The sequence below is a fragment of the Ambystoma mexicanum genome, chromosome 5q, assembly GCF_040938575.1.
Source record: "Ambystoma mexicanum isolate Mex_15411 chromosome 5q, UKY_AmexF1_1, whole genome shotgun sequence".
Lineage (NCBI taxonomy): Eukaryota > Metazoa > Chordata > Amphibia > Caudata > Ambystomatidae > Ambystoma > Ambystoma mexicanum.
Window position 1 is genome coordinate 186,416,265 of NC_090933.1, and position 22,720 is coordinate 186,438,984.

Consider the following 22,720-nt stretch of genomic DNA (forward strand, 5'->3'; position numbering starts at 1 on the left):
TTTTGGTTGCCTTATGCCTGCGCTATGTTGATGCTTCATGTCTTTCATGTGTTGGGTTTTTTTTTTTTCTTTTCCCTTATCATCTATTGCTATGGGGATTGTGAGTTCAGTGTTCATTTTATTTCTGGGGGTTTGGGATATAGCGATTGGTCATTTTGCTCTGCTATATGAACAATTACTAACCTTGTAATGTAGGTTCCGCTTGATCTGTGATCCACTATACAAACCTGTGGGTTGTGTTTTCCTTGGATTTGGGGGAGGTCCGGGGGTATTGGGATGGTCTCCTGTGCTTCTTCAGCATTGGCGTTCCTATTCTCTTGCAGGGGGTTTGGGGGTGTTTCTTTTCTTCTTTTTATTGTTTTTTTTTTTTGACTCTTCATTGTTACAGTCCTTTTGCTTTTTCTGTCATGTCTGGTCCTGTGGATTATCAGTTTAGGATTTCCTCTTGGAATGTTAATGGGTTGAATAACCCTCTAAAGCGACAGAAGATTATGAACATCTTAAGGGATATGATGTGTGATGTTTTTTTTTTTACAGGAAACCCATCTTTTACTGGAGGATGTGGGGGTTTTGCGTAAAAGGTGGCTGGGTGAGGTTGCTGTTTCTTGTTATTCCTCTAAGTCCAGGGGGGTGGCTATTCTTTTACGGAAAGATTCTCCTGTCAAGGTTTTGAAGACCTCTTGTGATCGGGAAGGATGGGCTGTGGCTATTCTGGTAGAGATACAGGGTGTTCAACATGTCCTATGTAATATTTATGCTCCTTCGGGGAACAATGGCTCTTTTTTTGGGGAAGTGTGTTAAGAAAGGAAGAAGGCAATGAATATGGCAAGGGAAATGTGCACGGAATCACACAGTGAGCAACTTTGAATCTAACAACGTGCATACAATACCCAAGACTCGTGTATACTAAAACCGAGGAGTGCAAATAGAGTGAAACAATAATACCAATATATGAAAAGGGATGTGGGGTAAGCACTTAGAACCTCCTTATGACTGAAAGGAAAGTCGGCAAACTCCTTACCCACTATGCTATTACAGATACTGACAGCGCTAAGCCCACGTAGAGGGCAAGCAAGGACAGGATATATGAGCTGACACTCTGGATGATACTGCATAAGGAACTTAGAAACAGTACTCACGAGGACCGGAAAAGACCACTTGAATGTCATTAAACCCACAAACCCAGTTGATCAAACAGGGACCCAGAAGGCTATAACAGCAATGGGTGGAGGATAACTAAATACATAAGACCCAAGTCAAGAGGCAAGTAGGAATTGTGATTATAGAATAGTGAGGAAAACAAAAGGCATTCACACAGGGACTAGTTACAACAGCCCCCCACACCTAATAATCAATAGGAAATAAATGCAGAAGTGCAATGGAAAACATGGAATGGATCCCAATAGAAAGTAAGGATCAGGAGCAGGGAAACTGATATCACAAAAGGAAACCTTTCCTACCCATCCAAGGAGAAAAGGCAGGAAGCTAAATCTAAGGGAAAGACTAAAGCATCAAGTTTTTCAGTAGCAAAGGACAGCATCAAAGAGACAGAGAACACTGGCAAATTGGGCAGAAGACAGAAAGGGAAATAAAGAAAGCAGAAATCAATTAAGCACATAAATTCGAAATCCAGGGCAGAGGAACAAGAAACAGGAACTAGGAACCAAGCACAAAAACTAGGAACCAGGAACAAGGGACCGGTCACAACAGGAACACTGCAACAATGACCAGTGCTGGACTGAAGCAAACTGAGGCTTTTAAAGCTGCTTAACGAGCACACCCCTCAGGTGTGCCGCCTGCCTCACCTGCAGCCATAGTTGTTGCCTATCCTCCACCCAACCTTGTCCTGCAAGGGAGGACGTGAAGCAGTGAGCCAGGCATTCTGGGAAGCATAGTCATTAGATTAAAGTAGCATGCTGGCTGCCAAAAACCTGCAATGGATCCGGAAGGGAAGTAACTTGGAAAATAAGGTTTTAGCGCTCCCAATTCGTCACAGCACTGTAGCATAAGGTTCGGAGGAAATGTCCAGTAGGGAATAAACCCCAAAACATGCCCCCAAGTGACAGGAACGGGAGCGAAGGGAGCAAGCCATGACAAAGTGTCGCAAATGGTGCTTGATTTGAATTCAGCTAATATTGTTTTGGGTGGGGACTTTAATCTAGTGGTTAATCCTGTTATACAGAGGAGGGATGGGCATTTTGGCTCTTTTCGGACATTGCTTGAGGATTTTGATCTGAAGGATTGCTGGAGGATGCAACACCCGGACACCAAAGAATTTACGTTCTACTCTGGAGCACATGCAATTTATTCAAGAATTGATATGTTTTTTATTGCTGGTGATGCAATTACTAATCTAATGGCTAGTCGGATTGGCTGCATTGCAATTACTTACCACGCACCTATTTTTTTTGGCTCTATCTTTGAATTTTACACGCTGCAGAACTTTTCAATGGAAGATGAATACATCCAAATTACAGGATGAGTCTATTCTTGAGAAGATTAGAACTGAGGCTGAATGTTTTGTAATTGAAAATTCTTCTGATGTTATTAGTAAGAAGGTTATTTGGGAGGCCTTCAAATGTACAATGAGGGGTATTGTTTTGGGTTTATCCTGTGGGAGGAGGAGAAGGTTGTCTAAAGTACAGACGGAAACTGAAGCCCGTATTGTTGAAGTGATGGCTGACCTGATTCATGATCCAGGTGATATTGGTATAAGAGGGGAATTGAAGAGATTGAAGAAAGAACTGAATGATATCTATTGTGGTAGAGCTGAAAAAGATTTGTATAGACTCAGAAGTGCATATTTTGAGAAAGGCGAGAAGTGCGACAGGTGGCTTGCTTATAGATTAAGGCAACAGATTTCAGAGGGAGCCATTAATTCTATAAAGAGAGAAGATGGGGCGGTAACTTTTCATCCCTGCGAGATTAATTTTGTATTCAGAGATTTCTACGTGAAGCTGTACGAGAACGAGGCCAGTGTTGATGGCTATGGTGGTGGCTTTTTGATAGTTTGACTATTCCAAGGATTACGGATATTGATGTGATTGCTTTGAGTCGGCCGGTTGATGTCGATGAAATTAGGATTGCTATTGCAAAGTTGAACTCGGGGAAGACACCAGGTCCTGATGGTTTGCCGGCCGAGTTTCATAAGATTCTTCCAGAATCGGTGTTGGAGCTTCTGAGAGTCATGTATGATGAATCCAGGGTGGAGGGGGTTCTTCCAGAATCTACTAATCATGCCACCATTCTGTTTTCCTTAAGAGGGGTAAGGATTGTGCTTTGCCTTCCAGTTATAGGCCAATAAGCCTGATAAATAGTAATAACAAAATTTTGGCTAAGGTCCTCGCTTTGCGCATTGAGGTCTTGATTCAGAAGCTTGTTCACCCAGATCAATCTGGCTTCATTCAGAATCGTAGGGCTTCTAGCAATATTCGAAATCTTTTGTTGACCATGTCTAGGGCCCAAGAACTGGATGATGATGTGGCTGTGTTTTCCTTGGACACCGAAAAAGCTTTTGACCGTGTCAATTGGAAGTATATGTTCGCTGTGCTGCGAGCGATGAATTTGGGTGATGAATTTATTTCATGGGTCTCGCTATTGTATGCTCGACCTACGGCTAATGTTAAGACGAACGGTTTGTTGTCTGGCACTTTTAATCTTTGGAGAGGCACTAGGCAAGGTTGTCCGCTTTCGCCCATGTTGTTTGTGTTGGCTATCGAAACACTTGCAATTGCTTTGCGGAATGATTTAACACTGGAGGGCGTACCCTTTAATGGAATTGAGCAGAAATGTTGGTTTTATGCTAACAATCTTTTATTGGTTTTGAAGAATTTGGAGGTCTCTTTGCCGGCTTTGATGAATGTTTTGACCAGGTTCCATGGTGCGTCTGGTTATTTGATCAATTGGTCGAAATCTGAGGCTTTGCCTATTACGAGGAGTTGTGTTAGACCTTTGGTGACTGGGTTTGGTTTTCAATGGTGCGTCCATAAAATGAAATATTTGGGGCTTTGGCTGACTCCGGTGGTGCAAGATATGGTGGAAGCAAATCTAGGGGAGGCCTGTCGTGAGGTGAAGTCATCCACGTTAAGATGGTCGGCTTTACGATTGTCATTGTGGGGCAAGGTGAACGCCCTGAAGATGGTGGCGGCCCCCAAAATAAACTATATTTTGAGTATGCTCCCTAGGAAGATAGGCGCCGGCTATTGGAGAATGATTGATGTTTATATACAAGCCTTCCTTTGGGATGGGAAGCCTCCTGTGCTTAAGCTGTGGAAGTTACAACTCCCTGCTGATAGAGGGAGTCTGGGGGTTCCTAATTTTAGGGCGTACCATATTGCCTTCTCTTGTCAATTTCTGATTCCTTTTTTGGATGTTTCTCCGAGTACTTGGGCGGTGGCGGAAGCTGGTGTTTTAGGTCCTCTTTCTCCACGAGCGATACTTACGGCAGTTAACAAAGGTGGTAGGATGCCTCCGTTGACTGGTTTTTTGCAGACTTTATGGAGGGGCATTCATGAAATGTGTGGCTGTTCTGCTCAGACTTCTCCTTTGGCATCAATTTGGTTTAATAAATCCATTACCGAAGCTGGCAAACCTATTTTTTGGCCGGAGTGGTTTCTTGGCGGTGTTCATTGGATTAAGGATATATTCAGAGGTGGGAAGTGGATTGATTTTGATCTGTTATGTACTGATTTTGATATTGACAATGTAACCGTTGCGGATTACAGAAAATTGAAAAGATGCATTGGTGAGATTGAGGTTTGTGAACTTGAAGTTTTGGAGAACTTGGCGATGGATAATCAATCGGTGGCGAGTAAAATGTATCGCCGGTGGTTGCGAGTTACAAAGACAATTCTGGACTGGTGACTGAATGGAGTAGGCGATTAGGTTGTGAGATTACCATTGATATGTGGAATGAGATGTGTGGTAATGTACAGCTTTGCTCGGTCAATTTATGTGAGCAATCCAGGCAAATTAAGGTTCTCAATAGAGTATTTTGGTGTCTGGAGAAACTCAAGAAGAGGGGCATGTCTGATTCAGATGTATGTTGGTGTTGTGGTTTGGATATTAGCACACTTGAACATATTCTCTAGGATTGTGTCAGGGTACGGGGCTTTTGGCATGAGGTTTGTGATATGTGCTTGCGAGTGCTGAATTGCGAAATTGATTTGGACTTTAAGACTATGATTTTGGGCTCTGGTGCTTTGCTTGAAGAGCTTTCTGTGTCAGAGAAGAAGTTTTTGTTCAGGGGAGCTTCGGTGTCCAACAAATTGATATTGAGGGGCTGGAAATTCCGGATTCCACCAACAGCAGAGGGATGGATTGATGAGAAGAATTCATTGGCGAATATTGAGAAGGTGATGTATAGGCGATTAGGGAAGTTGCGGGCTCATGCTAAAGTGTGGGGTGCATTCTTAGATCTTTATTAGCTAGAGATATGTTTATGGTCCTGTATTTGCAAGAGGAATGTAAATAATAATGTTTTATTTTATTTTTTTCTCTCTTTCCTCTTCTTCTGTATTCATATATTGTTTGCATTGTTGCTCTTGTACTATGATGATTCGTCATTGATGTATTTTTGTTTGGATAATCTGTAAAAATACAAATTTAAAAATAAAAAACGTCTTTGTGGTGGTTATCCTTGCCTCCCTCTGGAGGAACAGTTATGATTTCGTCCTCTGTTGCTGTTCTGCCTGCCTCTGCCTTGTTGCCTTACAGGGCGATGGCTATTTCTCTGAAGTCTAAAGTTAGAAGAATTCTCCTCTCCTGAGGATCCTGATGAAAACGAGGTGTTCCCGAATGCACTTTCTGTTGTTTCTGGAATTGTACTGCTTGATTTTTTGAAGGGTCGTACCCTTCTTGGGTGTACTTAAACGTCTTCTCATGTGAGAATTCGGTAAGATCTTTTTTCGTTCTCTTTACTCTTTCTCTTGTGGTGAATTCCTTAAAATCTGTAATTTCTTTCATGATGTCTTCTAATCTACGTTTATAAGTCTCGAGCGGGACCAGTTTCTTGATTTCAGCCTCCATTGCTGTGAGGTCTTTTGAAATTTTAATGGACATCTCACTATCTGTATCTATAATAAGTACAAGCCAATCCCTCCCGCACTTGTTGGCAATATAACTCCATTTAATAACAAACTCCTTATTATCTAAAAATAACCGGGGTTCGTTATGGACAATCAGTCCTTGAGGGAGGGTGCCTCCTCTAAGATACTCTATAATGATAGAACCATGCAATTCTGTCCTAATGAGACGTTTTTTAAGTTGTAGAAGTCTGCAACCCTGCAACAATGTATGATATGATATGGCATTTATAACGCGCCTATACACAAGTGTTTCAAGGCGCAACGAGGCATGGGAGCAAGACAAAGGGAGGACGGACAGCGATCCTACTAGGCCTGGTGTCATTCAGATCGCACAAGTGCATGGGGAAGGGGCAGGGATAGTGCAGTACATGGGAAAAGATGATAACAATAAGTAATGGCCAACGAGTGGCAAGTGCGGGCTAAGTGCATAGATCAGGTGTCATGGGCTGGTAGGGGGCCTGTAGGGATACAGAACAGTCCCCAAGTGCAGGGGTTGCCAGGTGGGTAGTGCAGGTGTGTCACACTGGCGGGTGCGGGACCTGGACCAAAATCAGAGGGTGTCCAGGTAGCCAGTGCAGTTCTGGTTACAGCCAGGAGGTCAGCAGAGGAGAGGAGGAGAAAGGCAGAAGCAAAGAGAAAGGTTTTGAGGTGCTTTCGGAACCAGAGATGGTTCTCCTCGAGTTTAAGGGAGGCAGGGAGGCTGTTCCAGAGGGAGGCACCAGCCGAGAAAAGAGATCTACCACCAACTCATTGCTTGGAGAAGCGACTGATCCTGAGGGAGATGGAGGCGGATGAGCGAAGAGCTCGAGAAGGAAGATGTTTAGGAAGAGAGAGTTGAAGGTATTGAGGCCCCAGGCCCCAGAAGGCCTTGTGGACAATGCAGAGGGTTTTGAACTTAATCCTCGCAGCCACTGGGAGCCAGTGCAGAGATTTCAGTCCTGGAGAGATACGATAACTGGGCTTGAGGCAAAGGACAAGTCTCGCAGTCCTGTTCTAGATAAGTTGCAGAGGGCGGCAAGTAGAAGCAGGCAGATTTAGAAAGAGGCTGTCACAGTAATCCTGCCTAGAGAGAATACCTCTAAGGAGGTGCAGCTGGTAGTGTGACTTCTTAGAGACGTCAGAGATGTGAGGAGAGAAGGAGAGTGTGGAGTCGAAGATTACCCTGAGGTTTTTAGCCTTGTAGGTGGGAGCAGGAGGAGGGCCAAGAAAGGCCGGCCATAGAGATACGGGGAAGGAGGGAGCGGGTGTGCCGATGAGGAGAATCTCAGTCTTACTGGCATTAAGGCAGAGGTCATTGGCGGCACACCACTCCTGGATAGCAGACAGACAGTCAGAGATGAGGGAGGGAGACGAGGAGGCCGAGGGTAGCCTGAAAATGAGCTGGGTGTCATCTGCATAGCACTGAAAGTTGGGGCAGAAAGCAGCGATGCGGTGGGCAAGGAGTGCCAGCTATTGGTTGAACAGCCAGGGAGAGACCCTTGGGGGACACCACAGATAGAGAAAAAGATAGAGGGGAAGGACCCAAGTTGGACCTGGGAGGGTCGGTCAGAAAGGAAAGAAGTCAGCCACGCCAGAGCCTGACCAGTGATACCCAGGTTATCACGGAGACGGATGAGCAGGATGGCATGGTTGACAGTGTCAAAGGCAGAAGAGAGATCAAGCAGGATGAGGACGCAAGGGGTATTAGAGTCAAGGTTGGAGAGCAGGTCTTCACAGATGTTCAAGAGAGCAGTTTCTGTGCTTCTGGCAGCTCTGAAGCCAGACTGATGGTTATGAAGACAACCAACAGATTCAGCGTGGAGATTAAGATGGGAAATGGACAGTTTCTCCAGGAGATTGTCCAGGAAGGGAGTGATGGAGATTGGGCGATAGTTAGCTGGGCAGAAGGGTCGGCAGAGGGTTTCTTAAGAAGAGGGTGCAAAAGGGAGTGGTTCAAGGGGGATGGGAAGACTCCAGTGGCGAAGGAGTGATTGCAGAAGTCGGCCAAGGCAGAAGCCAGGGAGTCGATGTGGTCCTTAATAGTTTTGGAGGAACAGGGGTGAACCTGTTTTGACAAGACTTTCATAGATCAGACTTGTCTAGAAACTTTGTCTGCGTAGAACAGGGGAAAGGCAGAGAAGGTGGGAGGAGAGGTGGCTGTAGAAGGGCCAGAGGGAGAGCAGGGAGTAGGGGGGGGGATAGGAGGAGAGATAGGACAGGATGTCCTGAGTTTTAGAAATGAAGTGAGAAGCCAGTGCCATACAGAGGACCTGGGAAGGGACAGTAGAGGTAGTCACTGCGGCAGGATTGTCCAGTTCCTTGCAGATTTTAAAGAGTTCGGCCGAGTTGTTAGATGCTGCAGAGACGCAGGCTTGGATATGAGCCCTCTTCTTGGTAAGGACGGAGAGCCGGTATTGCCTTTGCAGCAGGCGGCAGGCCAGTTTGTCAGAGGATGTACATGAAGCACGCCATTTCCTCTCGACCACCCTTGCACTTGCGTTTCAGGGTGACGAGGTCTGCGTCGTACCAGGAGTTGCACTTGGCTTTGGGCTTCAGGCGGATTCTCATGACAGGGGCAAGGATATCAAGAGTATCGGATATAGCAGAGTGGCGCGTGGAGAGGGCTGTGTCAGGGTGAGAGTCAGCCAAAGGGGGAGGGGGAGTGAGAAGGTGGCGGCAAAAGCCTCAGCTGACACGCGCTTCATGGGTCAGATGACCGAGAAGGTGGGTGGCAGTGATGTGAGTGGCTTGGCCTGAGGGGTAAGGAGGGTTAGTTGGGAGTAGAGGAGAAAGTGATCACTCCAGGAGAGAGGAGTGGTGAGAGGGATAGAAAGGGGAAGATCTGAGGAGATCAGAACATCCAGAGTGTGCCCTGCAGAATGAGTCGGGCCAGAGGGGAGGATAGTGAGTGAAAGAGAGAGTCGCAAAGGTCGCGAAAGAGTCCAGAGGGAGGACAAGAGGCATCCAGGTGGATGTTGAAGTCTCCAAGAAGGAGGAGTTGAGTGATGAAGGCCAGGAGTGAGGAAACGAGCTCCGCCCACTCAGAGAGGAAGGAGGAGATCTGACAGGTGGTCGATAGATAGTAGCCACAGTAAGGGAATGGCTAGGGGAGAGAGAGAGCCTGCAGACGAGGCCTTCAAAAGAGGAGTAAGCCTGCGTAGGAGTGACAGAGGCAGGAATCCACTCGGGGAAGATCAGGGCTACACCCCCACCAGAGCGGTTGCACCTGGGCGCGGAGAGGCCCTTGTAACCGTCAATTAGGAGTGTGTCAAAGCTAGAGACAGAGCTGGCTGTGAACCATGTCTCGGTGAGACCGAGGACATCCAGGTCAAGTTCTTCCAGAAGGCGGCAGATATCAGAGAAGTGTTTGACAGCAGAGCGAGAGTTAGGAGTGGTAATATGGAGAAGGTTGCCATCCTTGAAGGACTTCCTGTATGTACTATGATAGTTTCTTGGGGATGGGGCAGGCCAGCCACCTGACATGGAAGGACCAGCAGAGTTAGGTGCATGCTGACCATCTATAGGGTCTACCACTCTGAGCAATCAATAAACGTGAGTGATAGGGTTTTGGGGGGGGGGCCCAGGTGCTTACTCAATCCTGTATCAAAACGGGGAGACACGTCTTCTGAAATTGGAGATTCTAGAGATCTGTGATTGTCCTGTATGATCCCTGTCATTTTTTTAAATAGACAGTTCTAACTTGCATTTGGCTGAGTCCTCCGTTTGTTCTGGGGAAAGGGTTGTTGGGCCCTTGGGAGTTGAAAGGGTGAGCTTGTAGCAATCCCCAGACCTCTGTCATAAGTGTCCCCTCCAACAGTGACATTTCCCTACAGATTCCAGCTTGGGAGGTTGAAGTCTACGAGTGGGTTCTTTTGAAAGCTCTGGGTTGATTTCACCAATGCACCTGCGTTCGTTAATCCAGTACTGATAAACTTAATTTGTTGTCATAATAGCAGCTGATCTGCTCTATTCGTTGCTGTGTCTTTTGCTTTCCATCAGAGAATGATCAGTTGTGTCTTAGTTGCTTACTGCCTTAAAGGAGATACAAAATTGATTTTGAAAAAAAATTGTTTCCAAAAATGTTAGTTTCGTTTCTGCTGGTAGGCAAAAAAAAATGGAGATCTACTTTTTAATGCCCGCCTCTATGTCCTTAATAGAATCTTAACCTGATTTTGTTAGTGACTGAGATTATGCATTACAAATGATCAACATAAGAAACATTTATTAAATGGAGCATGCTATACAGGTCTAGTGCTACGTGGTGATTAGTAGCTGAGTCCACCTCCTCACGGGGAGATGTTTTCCTTGAAGTTTCATTATTTTTTTAACTAGATTATGTTAACGTGTTTTGCTTTTCCGCTGCCTAATGATTAGATAAATACGTACTAAGTAACAATAAGCTTTATTGCAAATTTGTTGTGCCTCTTTGTTGGTGCAAGCACCACGTAAAAGTCAAAACTAAAAACTCGATTACAATTGCAGAGCTCCTAAAAAGGCTCAGGTGTGCTGTTTGTACCCCATATACATGCCAACGTAATTGGCCTTTGCTCGCATGAGCTCTCAACAAGCAAGAGGTTTTATAGAAATGAATGGTCACAATTGGGCGAACCTACGGCCCTCACTTTGTTATAGTGTACTTAACACGCTCGTATGCGTTCGTTATGTAAAATACTTTCTACACGCTTTGCAAAGCACCAATGGTGCCAGTAATGCCCGTGTCCGTTTTTGAAGAGTAGCGCTGAAAAAAAGGTACGAGGCACTTAGGTTGTATTAATTTCCCTAAGGTTCGAGTTGGGGGTTAAAAAATTAAATAAAAATAATAATCATTTCCCTGAGGTTCGAAAAAAAAGTTTCCCACGCTACCAGCCTCCCAAAACAATGGGCTTACAAAACACTGCAGATAAGAGCTTTGCGAACGGTTCGTATAAGTATCATAATTTCAACCCGTGCGCAGGCGCGGAAGCTCCCGGGATATAGTCAATTGGTCTCACCTGTGCGTGTGACGTAGGAGTCGCTCTCAGTGGGCCGCGCCTCAAACGCCCCAGTTTACGCCCCACCCTCGCGAGGAGCAGACAGCGTGCAGCCGCGACTAAAAATGGACGTGAGTTGGGACGATGCGCCCCTTTTGTAACGGGCATTGGGGGGGAAAGCTCTAAACCAGTGTTTGTGCCGTTGGAAGACTAGTTTCACATACAAACGTGATATATGGGAATTCTGTCTTCATAAGTGATTCGTAAATATGCCAACCTGGTGCATAAAACGTTTTTTGGAGAAAGGAGGCATTTTCAAGCATCAGACAAGAAATCTTGATCTTTTACACAGTATCTTAGATATAATAGTGCACCCGCGCTTTAGCTGTATTAGTGCTTTCGTCTAATTCCAAATGGTTGATAGTTTTACGTTGTTCTTTCCAACTAAAATCCCTTTTCTTAAATATGACCTAGCGAGGTGGAGATGGCTCTTTGTGAAGTTACAAATTGCTCCCCGGTACACCACCACCCGTTCGCAGTGGTCGAAGTGTACAAAAAGAAGTAGTGGAACTATGTTCCCTGCTAGCCTGCCCCGCTCCTCACGAACCCCATTTCCCTGCTCCCTCCCACACACAATACAAACCCCCAAACACATGCACCTGCTGTTTAAGGAAACGTTCAGTGCGTTGCAGTGAAAGTTTCAACTTCTTCCTTACTTTTTTTTAAAACGAAACTATTCCGGAACGGGTTCTTTTTAAAATAAAACTATAGGAACGGTAAAACGTTATTTAAAAAAGTAGAGGCCCACCGCTCCCGCTCACTTCGACCACTGTATTCTTTAAGCGCAAGCTTGACGGCGACTCTCAAGGATTTCATTTCCAATGTGTCTTTGGTACCCAGTGCCTTCGTACCTTCGCCTGTAGTATTTTCGGGGGAGGGCGGGGGCACGGGGTCTCTGAACCGCGGATCTTTGCCGTCCTAGTAACACAGGCGTGAGTCGTACTATTTACATAATTACAGCGGATGTCCCATTCTCACTGCTAAATCCATTTTCAAGAATATACGCCTGCCTGTTTGTATTACTTTAACATTAACGCTACACATGCTTATATGTACTGTCTCACTACAGCAAGTGTTTGGTGCCTTTGAACGCGGGTCCGACTCGGCGCCAGCATTAAACTTTGGGGTGGAGGGCTTGGAGGATAGTTAAAAAAAAAACAAAACCAAAAAAAACAAGCATTGATACAGCCAGTAGGTTTGGCGTTACTCTTCTTTGCATTTTGCATTTATAGGCACCAGGGTGCAATAAGGAGAGTGCAAATTCAAGGGAGGGTGCTAAAAGGGGTGGGTGTGCAAAGAGAATGAGAATGAAGGCGAATGAGAAAGGTGCCATCGATGATGAGCAAGAGGAAATGTAAGTGTGAAAGGTTGAGAGGGTAAGAAATAAAGCAATAGTCTGAGAGGAAGGATGAGTGTAGCGAGTGTGGGGCTATAGAGAGATTGGCGGTAGGGTGGGGTAGAGACAGTGGGTTAGAGACAAGGTTGTAGACTTAGGGGGGGGACAGGTGCTTGTCCCCCCCCCCCCCAACTTTTGGGGCACACCGTTTTGTCCCACTCGCTTGGCAGGGATCCCTTTCATTTAGGTGTCATGTCCCCCCAACATTTTCAGCAACCTTTTCTCCACTGGGTAGAGTGGGGGGTAGGTTGGGTGGGGTTAAGGTGGGTAGATGGAGCATGGGTAGGGGTAGAGAGAGCGGGGCTACCGTGGGTGGTTGACGGTAGTTGGTTTGGGCCAAAAAACAAGAAGAAAGAAGCAGCTTCTGGAGGATTTGTAAAAAAAATAGCCTAAACAAAATCCAACCAGCACACTTAAAGGGGGTGGAGAGTAGGCGTGGGGTTGGTGGGCGCAGAAAGTTATCCTCAGGAGGACAAACCAACAGATCTGCCGTCAAAAGTAGCCCAATATGAAATCCATTGCGCAGCTGGGAAATGGTAAACCCAGCAACCAACTTGCTTTTTACACAGTTGCTGATCGGAACAAATATTGTTGGTATCTCTTCTCATTGAATAGTACAGTGGAGCAGTTTGCAAAAGAGATTTTAGTGATTTTGCAGTTTCATGGCACTTCTGTTGCCATCTATGCCAACAATAGATTTTCAGTTCAGAACCCCCATTCCTGGTCTTTTAGCAATCTTGTGGCACAACATCAATGTTGTCATGTCTGTCCACAGAGCCCGTTCAGAGAACAGGTACTTCTAGGTAGCCTTTTATAAAAAATAAAAGGAAGGCTCCTTTTTATTATTTTGTTGCTCTGTGATATCTTGCTGCAGGTTAGCATTAAACATGTTTTTTTTTTAATTTTTATTAAGCGTGTTTCTTGCGTTGAATAGTTAATGTACAGACATGTTTTATAATTATTCGCTCACATTTTCTTTTTGGTCTCTTTATGGTGAATATCAGGTTGTTTTGATTAAGGTTTTATCTATACTATCGTTGCATGTAGTTATTGTAAGGGTTACTTTCAAGCATAAGTAATTTGACCCACTACTCTATATTTTTTATTGCATTTTCTCCTATCATCCCAGCTGAATTGGAATCAATCCTAGGGGTCCTGGCTTGATAACAAAGCTCACTCGGCCTATAATGCATAGGACCCTGCCCGGAAGTAATCTTGAGAGCGCTCTTGCTCTTATGGGGTCATGTAACTGGGATTTGTTTGTATGTTTTTAATTTCAATTGCCCCATTATGCATTTTAAGAAGACGTCCTTGTGTAGATCTCGGGGCCTGCCACACCCAGGACCTTCAATGCATCCTGCCTGGAAGTCTAAACGCCATGTTGTGCTCCAATTTGCTCCCAGAGTGGCATTTGACATACTGCCCCCTTGTTATTAAGTCTCCTATGGGTGTCTGCGGCTGAGAGCCAAAAGTAGCAAGGGGAAACTCCCTGGTTGGGAGTAAAGTGCGTAGGGGCAGAGCCCCTGCTCATTCCAGGACATGACAGTGCTTATCCTTTTCCTGACTCCTGTAAGGAAATGGGGATCCTTCAACCCAGTGAGACTTCATTCACAGAGGGGCTGCTGTTTGCTCACAGGACCAAGGAACCTCCCTGTTTTGGGCCTGCTAAATGTCTTTTGGTTACCTATAGCACCATTTACCACCAACTAAGAACCTACACCCAACCCAGGCAATCTTCCAAAATCCCCCCCCACCCCAATTCCCTTTCTGCTTGCCCACCTACACTCCATCTTGGTCTGCACCCTTCATTCAGTCTTCACTTGCATACTTCTACCTTCCATCATTCACCCTCAACTTGCTCCATTGCTACTTTCCCTTCCCCTCCCCTTATAGCCACCACTGTTCTACCTCGCTCTCCCATATCGCTCCTCTCCCCCTGCATCCACACCATTCAAACCCAACAATCCTGTTCTCCCAGAATCGCTAACATCCTCCTATACCCCTTTCTTACTGCACAGCATTTGCTCCTTTTCTCCACTTTCCATCACTCTTTCACTTGGCTTCTGCAACAAGTCTTCTACATAGCTTACCACTTTGGCTCTTCTCACCCACAAGTTTCTTGATCTCGTAGAAACCTAGATCTCCCCTCGCGACTCTGCTACATTAGCAGGTCTCCACACTGACTTTCTCCTCTCCCTGACTTGTTCGGAAGGGTGGTGGAGTTGGGGTTCCTTATCAATAAAGTCCTCACCACTGTCCCCTTTCTCCTCCTGACATCACCTTTTCTTCTTTTGAATATGGCGCTAATCATCTCCTCTCACTGTTCTGGCTCTCTAATGACCCTGTCCTCTCAACTCTGCCCCTGACCTTAACCGTCACCTTGAATCCCATACCACTGATCACCCCATTGCCATGATGGGGGACTCTAATCTTCTTAAACCCTTAGCAGCCAGCGCCTTGAGCTTAACTCCCTCAACAATCAGCCTACCCACTCTGGAAAGTTTGACCTCTCCCTCTGATCATTCTATTGTTCACTTTAATGTTAGTCATGACTATCTCTCTTTCTCCCATTCACGCATCTTCCATAGACTCTTCTATTCCTGATTTCCAGCATGCTCTTATAACTCCCTTTGGCTAACACTATCCCGCTCGCATATTCACTTTCCTGTTCTTCGCCCTAGTTCACCTTAGTCCCATATTTTCAAAACAAGCATGCTTTGTGACCTACTAAATTGGTGCAAATCAGTACTCCCAGCCTTCAAAAATGCCCTTGTTGCAAGCATCCGTGAACTGGACTTTGCCAAATCCTCCTCCCTTCACAATCACCCCTACACACTTTGCTTTACCCTCCAAGCTTTGCCCACACCTCCCCAAGCCAACATCCATGTCCTCCTCCCTCTTTGCTAATGATGTTAATCCTACTTTTTCCCCTCAATCTCGAACATTCTTTACGCTCACAACTAAACCATGGGCCAGATTATTTTTCTGAATCCTGAATTATTGTAATCGTAATCTGCTGAGTTTTGAGTAGGCAAAATCACCTGGAGATGTGCATATTATGCATGCTGTTGGAGCTCTTCATCAGTCTCTGGAAATCTTTCAGACAGCGAGGAGGTTGGTGTGGACTGTTGTCATGCTGTTTATGAGCTAGAGCAGTTTGCTTTCATTTTTAGATAGAGAATTCTGGACTTTGAAACAAAACCTCATTACATGTTGTGCATCAAGTATTATGGGAAAGAACTTGGAGTGATTTTAGGCAGTGGTCAACGGAATATACATTTGTTTATTGTAACAGCAAGTACTGCAAGCGTTCAAACATACTTTGTCGGAGTGACAACTATTCCTTCCAATGTCCTCTCTGCCATGGCTATTTCTGACACTTAAGTGTAGCCAACCTGAACCCCAAGTTCCTAAGATTAGTTGTATCGAGGGGTTTCACACACTGCACATATAAAATGTAAGTATATCTAAATCTATATGTAGACTTACTTTGCTTTTAAGGTGCGGAGGAGAATAGGTCAATCGTGACACATGGATTGAATAACTGAAATGGGAAAAGATGTTCCCATACGTGGAACTCCTGTTCTCCCCCCGCCCCCCCCAACACTATCAGAGGCCCTCAAAAAAGAGCTAAACATTTAAACGAGTTCATGTAATATTCCAATAATTTCAGGGTCATGTAATGGTAACACACATTTCATAAATGATTAATCACACAAAAATGTCTTGAGGCAGTTAGCTTAACATATAGTTAATATTTAATTCTTGTGGCCCAACGTGTTTTGAGCCATTCTGGATTACGCGGCAGTTGGGAGCACATCAGCGTTTCACTACACCAACTAGCGAGTCATGTACCTTCTCAGAAAATAATCTGTATTCAATACGCCTGCCTGTATCTAGAACTTCTTCCCAGTAACATGCCTCCTATAGGAATGGCCACACCAAGGACCTTGAAATCCTTCCAGTGTACGTAGACACTGAGACCCTTCGAGCCACTGCACTCCCCAGATCCGACCTCAAAGGATACTTCTACTTTTGGAGTATCCCGTCCTGATGAAGGCCGCATCACCGAAGCTCATTTAGCTTACCCGTTGGCCGAAACACTGTCGTGTTGACTTGTTTTATTGTGTGTTGTTGTTCAACCCTACATTGTTTTTATGCATTTGTGCTGCTCATTATGTGACTACTTCACTAAGTTCTCTAGTCTCCTCCCCAAGGATTCCATAGAGAGTATAGAAGCAATAGAATGATGCTACAAATATTCAACATTTGCTCCATGTAAACTGGGTATTATACCATGAAAATGTATAACTGTTGAGGTATGTTATGTTCCACTAAACCAAGTGTATCTGAAACACTCACTGCAAACAAATTAAATCTGAACTGCAGTGCACAGAATCGTCCTGTCAAAAATTTGTCAGAAACTACATGTTGTACTCAGTGTCCACCGCGTGAAGGTACGACCAACTCAGGAGTCTGTTCATTCCTCTTTCAGCAGTGAGGTTCTCATGACCGTGCTCATTCTTGTTCTATATATGATACTACCCGCCTGGGCAGAGCAAGGCATCAACCAGGTGCCCTTTGAAAATCGATGCTGAGATTTCACAACTTGTTCTGCAGTGACTTTATACTTCAGTTAGCAATTTTGTGTTGGGATAAAAGTGCACATTCTGTCAAAAGTAAAAAATATGCTATGTTGTGGAATTAAGAGACCGGTTAAAAAACGGACAAGTGCATTACTCAAATACTACCGGATCGAGCAATCCGGGCTGCGGATTGCTCGATCTCAGATTTTTTTTTCGCCTGGTAAGAGTGTGATCCTTTCTTCCACTCTTATATGTTTTGCTGTGTGTTTTTCATTTTTTGTGTGAGCTTGGGCACTGGAGCCTCACCTACTCCATGTGCACCACTTTTTGTGTGTTACACAGCACCTTCAGTGCAGTGACACAGGGTTGTCTTTGAGACTTCCCATTGACTCCATTTTTCTGGGGCTGACTACTGTCCCCCAAAAACAGGTAAAGTTGCCATTACCTTTTATATAGTCACTTTAAAACACAGACCAGTACACCCCATCTTACAATGGAGTATTGGAAAAGGTTAACTCTTATCCCTTTTTGTCTGTGCCTCTTGGAGCCTTGTTTCGCTCCCTTAACTTTAAGACTTGGCTGGTGGCAGTGGTAACTACCCTAACTTTCCTACCACAATTATCTTATATAAACGTGGTATTCTTCCAGGCTATTATAGTAGCCTCGTACATAAACCCGCTTGACCAAATACATTTTATTTTGGTTCCGGCTGGGTTTATTCGCCATTTCTTTTTGCTAAAGTCTTTCTCGTGTTTTTCTCTGCGCGCCAAACTGCGAATGATTCCTTTGTTCGATGTCTTTTCGCGGGCTTCTGCACAGAAGCTCTCCTTAAGGCGCCTGATACTCTAGAGGAGTAGGATGTGAGGGAGGGATCTTTGGACCCCTGCATTGGGTTGCCTTAGCAACCCAAGTCGCACTCTTGTTTGGCTAAGGGGACTGGCCTTGCCAGGCCAGCCACCCTGCTGTGTGATTGACAGCCCGGCTGTATGAATGGGGTAAAACTGCATAAAAAGCAGGTCTGTGGGAATGGAAGAGCAGAGTCGCCACTGGAACGAAAGAACCAACGAGGAACTGGAAGAAGAGGACCCCTACCACGACTGAACCACCCGGTGAAGCCCTGCTGCAGGTCCGAATCTCTGAATCTGACGACAGAGAAGATCCTCCAGACTACAAGCCAGGACCACTCCTGGTCGAATTCACTGTACAGAGCTACAGTAGGCCGCAGAGCCCGGAAGGTCGGACCCTGCTTGGGTTTTAAGGAGTGCACCTTTTATTTGTTTTGCTCTGCTGCTGGTTTCTTCCCTGGGTGGCGCAGGACCCTCCAGTCTTCCTACTTCGTGTCAGACCGTCAGTCGCTTCAGGAACCATGATCCTGCAGGAACCACCAGGAATGTCTGCCTCAGCTACAGCTCCCTCTCCGTTTTAAGGTACTGTGCAAATCCAGTTGTCCGTTTCGGTCAGCCGCGGTGAAGTGTTTGAAATCTTTCTCCAATCCAAGGGCTTGTCCTTCTCCTCTCTTTGAACTAACTTTTCTACCAACCAACCTCGTCCGGAATCTGTGCCACGAACTTTATCGCAAACTACCTTGAACTGTGTGATCTTGAGCAAAATACTTTTCTTCCCTATTGACTTTGGCCCTAAGCCTTTTCTATCTGATCTCCTCACTGTAGTCTCTCTTGTTCTATTGCCCTGATTACTTACCTGTTGGTTTTGCCTAAATTCTAATAACTTTCTTTCCCTCCCTTTTAAATTGCTGGAGTGCCATTTTGCTCCCACTTCATTTGTGAGTTTAACGTGTCTGGAATTTAAGGGAAGTGGTGTATTTATGATTGTGATTTTTTTGACTTGCTTAGAAAGGTGAACTGTTATACAACTAATAAGTAAATATATATTCTTTTACTTAGAAACCTTAGTCCGTGTTTGCCTTAATCATAGTAATTGCTGTCCTTTTGTGTAACTACTTGTACTGCTCACTTACTCTTGAGATAAGTCTGGCTGCTCCTCCGCTACTGCTACCATTATAACTGTGTAGTACAGGCTTGTACCAAAGGTGAAATTGTACTGTCACTTGTAGTCTTAATTGTGTGTAGTGTTCCCAAAGGGTACTGCATATAATTCTGCCTAACATGGGGGAGGAGGACACACGCCACAAATGGCTGCATCCAGTAGGGCTCAAGAAGTTAGACTCCTGACATGGAACGTCAGAGGCCTAGCACATGCAATTAAGGCAAGGAAAAGAATAGCCTATGCTAACGGGCACCAAATTGATATCCTTCTGCCACAGGAGACACACGCCACCAAGAAAGACACAGACACGTTTGCCTGGAATTGGGGAACAATGAAAATTGCCACTGACTACTCCTCACAGGCCAGAGGGGTGCTTACAGTTCTACACAAACTCATTTTCAGGTGTCCAAGACCAAAATAGACGAAGAAGGTAGATATGTGATCATATTGGGGACGCTGTATAGTAAGGAAGTAATTGTGATCAACACATATGGCCCCCACCTTGGACGCCCTGGATTTTTATTTGAAGATTGTGTCATTGATATCGCCTGTGGGACAAGCTAAGATAATATGGGGGGCGACCTCAACACAATCCTCGACCCAAATCTTGACCGGTCCTCAGAGCGTCGCTGACACCATACCAAATCGGCACTGATGATACTTCAAGCCATGTCCACACTGCCCTTAGCAGACACGTGGAGAGAACTACGCCCACAGGTCCGGGAATGCACCTTTTACTCGGGTGTGCACCGCTCCAGCTCCTGTATTGACTATTGGCTGTGCTCTCTAGACCTCATCTCGGATGTGAGAGAATGCACGATATCGGATCAACTCACGTCCTCCTGGACTTAGTACCATCTGACACAGAATACACCACGCAAAATTGGCGGATGCCTCCTGCTTTACTGAAAGATGACACAATAATGGAGCCTCTGCGAACTGAAATAATTACTGTCTTCTAACGTAATACAGGATCGGTAAACTCAAGAATAACGATATGGGAAACTTTCAAAGTGTGGCTACGGGGCCACCTGATGGAACAGACATATGGTGTACTGAAGGAGATAAGAAGAGGGGTGAATCATTCTGAACATATATTGAGAGATCTTGAAATGAAAGCCTAATTGTCGAAATTTACATCGCTAGCGGATTGCGAACTCTTCTATGTAACACAGCCGATGAGGGCCTGAAGGTACGGGGAAGGAAATAAGGCAAGCAGATCCATGGCCACTCTTATCAAATCTGAGCAGGGGATGAGACCCATCACGAGCATAGTGGATCCAGACGGGGTTGTGCACACTAATGCACGTGCAGTAAACGAGGTGTTCCAGAAGTACTATACCGAACTATATGCCTATGCAGACCGGGTATCTCCTGAAGAGCTCCAGGAATACACAGATTAATTTCCGTTGCCCAAGCTGGATAGGATGGACAAAGAAAACCTGGATCTCCCCCCTAACCATGCAAGAGATAGAACAGGCCATTTCAGACCTAAAAGTGGGCAAGACTCCTGGATCTGATGGTATCCCTGCAGACGTATATATAAAAACTTCAAAGCAGAACTTGCCCCTAAACTACTGGAAGTTTGGGAAGAAGCCCTGGAGAATGGGGAACTGCCGGGCACCATGAAAGAAGCTATAATAACGGTTCTTCTTAAGCAGCATAAGACCCCTCAAGAACCCACATCGTATCGTCCCCTATCCTTTTTTTGTTGTAACTTTCTTTACTGGTTTCACAACAATGAAATAAGACATAACCAGACCTTGCACCGGTCAACAAGACCCCTTATCCTCCCTCCCTCGGAACGATCACCGCTTGATGTTTAGCACAGTTTCTTATCGGTTCTAGTGTTTTCGTTATTCGGCACTCGTGGCTGCTATTGAGGTATCCGGTTGCTCGTGACAGTTCTGTGTTGATGATGGAGACTGTGAAATTGAGTCGTCGTCTGCATTTATGTTATGCTATGTAGAGGCCCCAGATCTCCGGGGGGCGTGCGTGGAGGGGCAGAGTTCGTAAGTAGTTCATTTCGACATCTTGACAGTAGGTGACATCATGGAGCCATTGCTTTAGTTTTGGTGGCGGTCCTCTGCCCCAGTTGCAAGCTATTCGTCTGCGTGCCAGGACCAAAAGTAGGTTCGCTAGTTTTCTGGTATGTTCTGGTAGTTTGTTGGTTAGGCTCAGCATGGTCAGTGTTGGGTCGGGATCTAGTTGCACTCCGATTATAGCTGAGATTTTCTCTAGGACTGCTGTCCAGAATGCTCCAATTTCGGGGCACGACCATGCCAGGTGGACAAAGTCGGCTTCCAAGTGCCCGCAGCGAGAGCAGGAGGCGGATATGGTCGTACTCTGAGCGTGTAGTTTTACTGGAATGTGGTAGACCTGATGGACAAAGTTGAAGTGAATTTGTTTGTACCTTGTGTTTATTGCCACATTCTTTGTGAGTCGAAGTATGTATGACCAGTCTTCGTCGAGTATTGTAATGTTTAGAGCTCTTTCCCATCTTGTTCGAGCTTTTGAGCAGCGAGTGAGTTTTTCCGTTAGCAGGGCCTTGTAGATATTTGACACCAGGCGGCCATCGCCTTGGGCTTGTATCACTCTGTGGAGCAGTGGCCAAGTCGGTGGTTGGAGTGGGAATGTAGCAAAGATGGTCTGCATGGCGTGTAGAGTTCGGTAGTACATGAAGACGTCAAGGGCGTTGTTTCCACCTTTGTCACAGGCTTCTTGAATCGACGGGAACGAGCCGTTCGGAAACAGATCGCCCAATGAGTGGATTTGCAGTTTTTTGGTCCAAAGCTGAAACACTTTTTCAGATGTTATAGGTATCCCTGGAATGCTTCTCACCGGACGGAGGGGAGAATATCTGGTTTGGATTCCATTGCTTTTGGCGATTTTCTTCCAAATCATGTGTGTTGTGACCATAGTGTTCATTGGTGTTGAAGGTTTTGGTGGTTCGTTGAGTATGACTGCGCGGAGTAGATAGGGTGTTGCCAGAGCTCTTTCGATTTGCACATGTGGCCGGATGAATTGTGTCGCATACCAATGGCTCAGGAACTGGGCTTGCGCTGCCCAGTAGTAGCCTTCTATATCGGGTAGAGTCAATCCACCTTGCGTTATGGGCAGGATCATAATGCTGTATGCTATTCGGGCAACCTTGCCTGCCCAGACGAGGTCAAGAAGGATGGACTTAGTTCGTCGCAGGAATTTTTGCGTGAGTAGTAGAGGGATGTTTGTAAAGAGGTAGAGTAGTTTGGGGAGGATTACCATTTTCGCTAGGGACACGCTGCCCCAAAGTGTGAGGGGAAGCGTGTTCCATCTGTTCACTTTAGTTTGGATAGTGTGTCGTCTCGTAGTTGTCTTGCATGATGTCAGTGCTGGTTCTGGACATGAGGATCCCCAGGTACTGGACCTTCGAGCGTTGCCAGTGGAAGCCAAAGTCGTCCTGGAATTCTTTGGTTGGTTCTGTGAGGGAAAATTATCGATTTTTGCATTATTAATTTTTAGTCCTGAGAAGTTGCCGAATTTGAGGACTGCTCGCATCATTCATTCAGGTTGTCGTATGGGTCACGAAGGAAGAGTGCTATGTCGTCGGCATAGTGAAACCACCAATTTGTGCGGGCCAAAGGCGAGCCCTCTGTG

General features: G+C 45.5%; 1 long non-coding RNA gene across 1 annotated transcript in view; it reads left to right on the forward strand.

The window, feature by feature from the left end:
• The first annotated feature begins 11,109 nt into the window (after positions 1–11,109).
• The window catches only part of LOC138498564 (uncharacterized), a 219,005-nt gene continuing 207,394 nt past the window's right edge, over positions 11,110–22,720 (forward strand). The window contains exon 1 of the long non-coding RNA XR_011278750.1: positions 11,110–11,166. This is a non-coding gene — a long non-coding RNA (uncharacterized lncRNA). The remainder of the gene's footprint in view (positions 11,167–22,720) is intronic.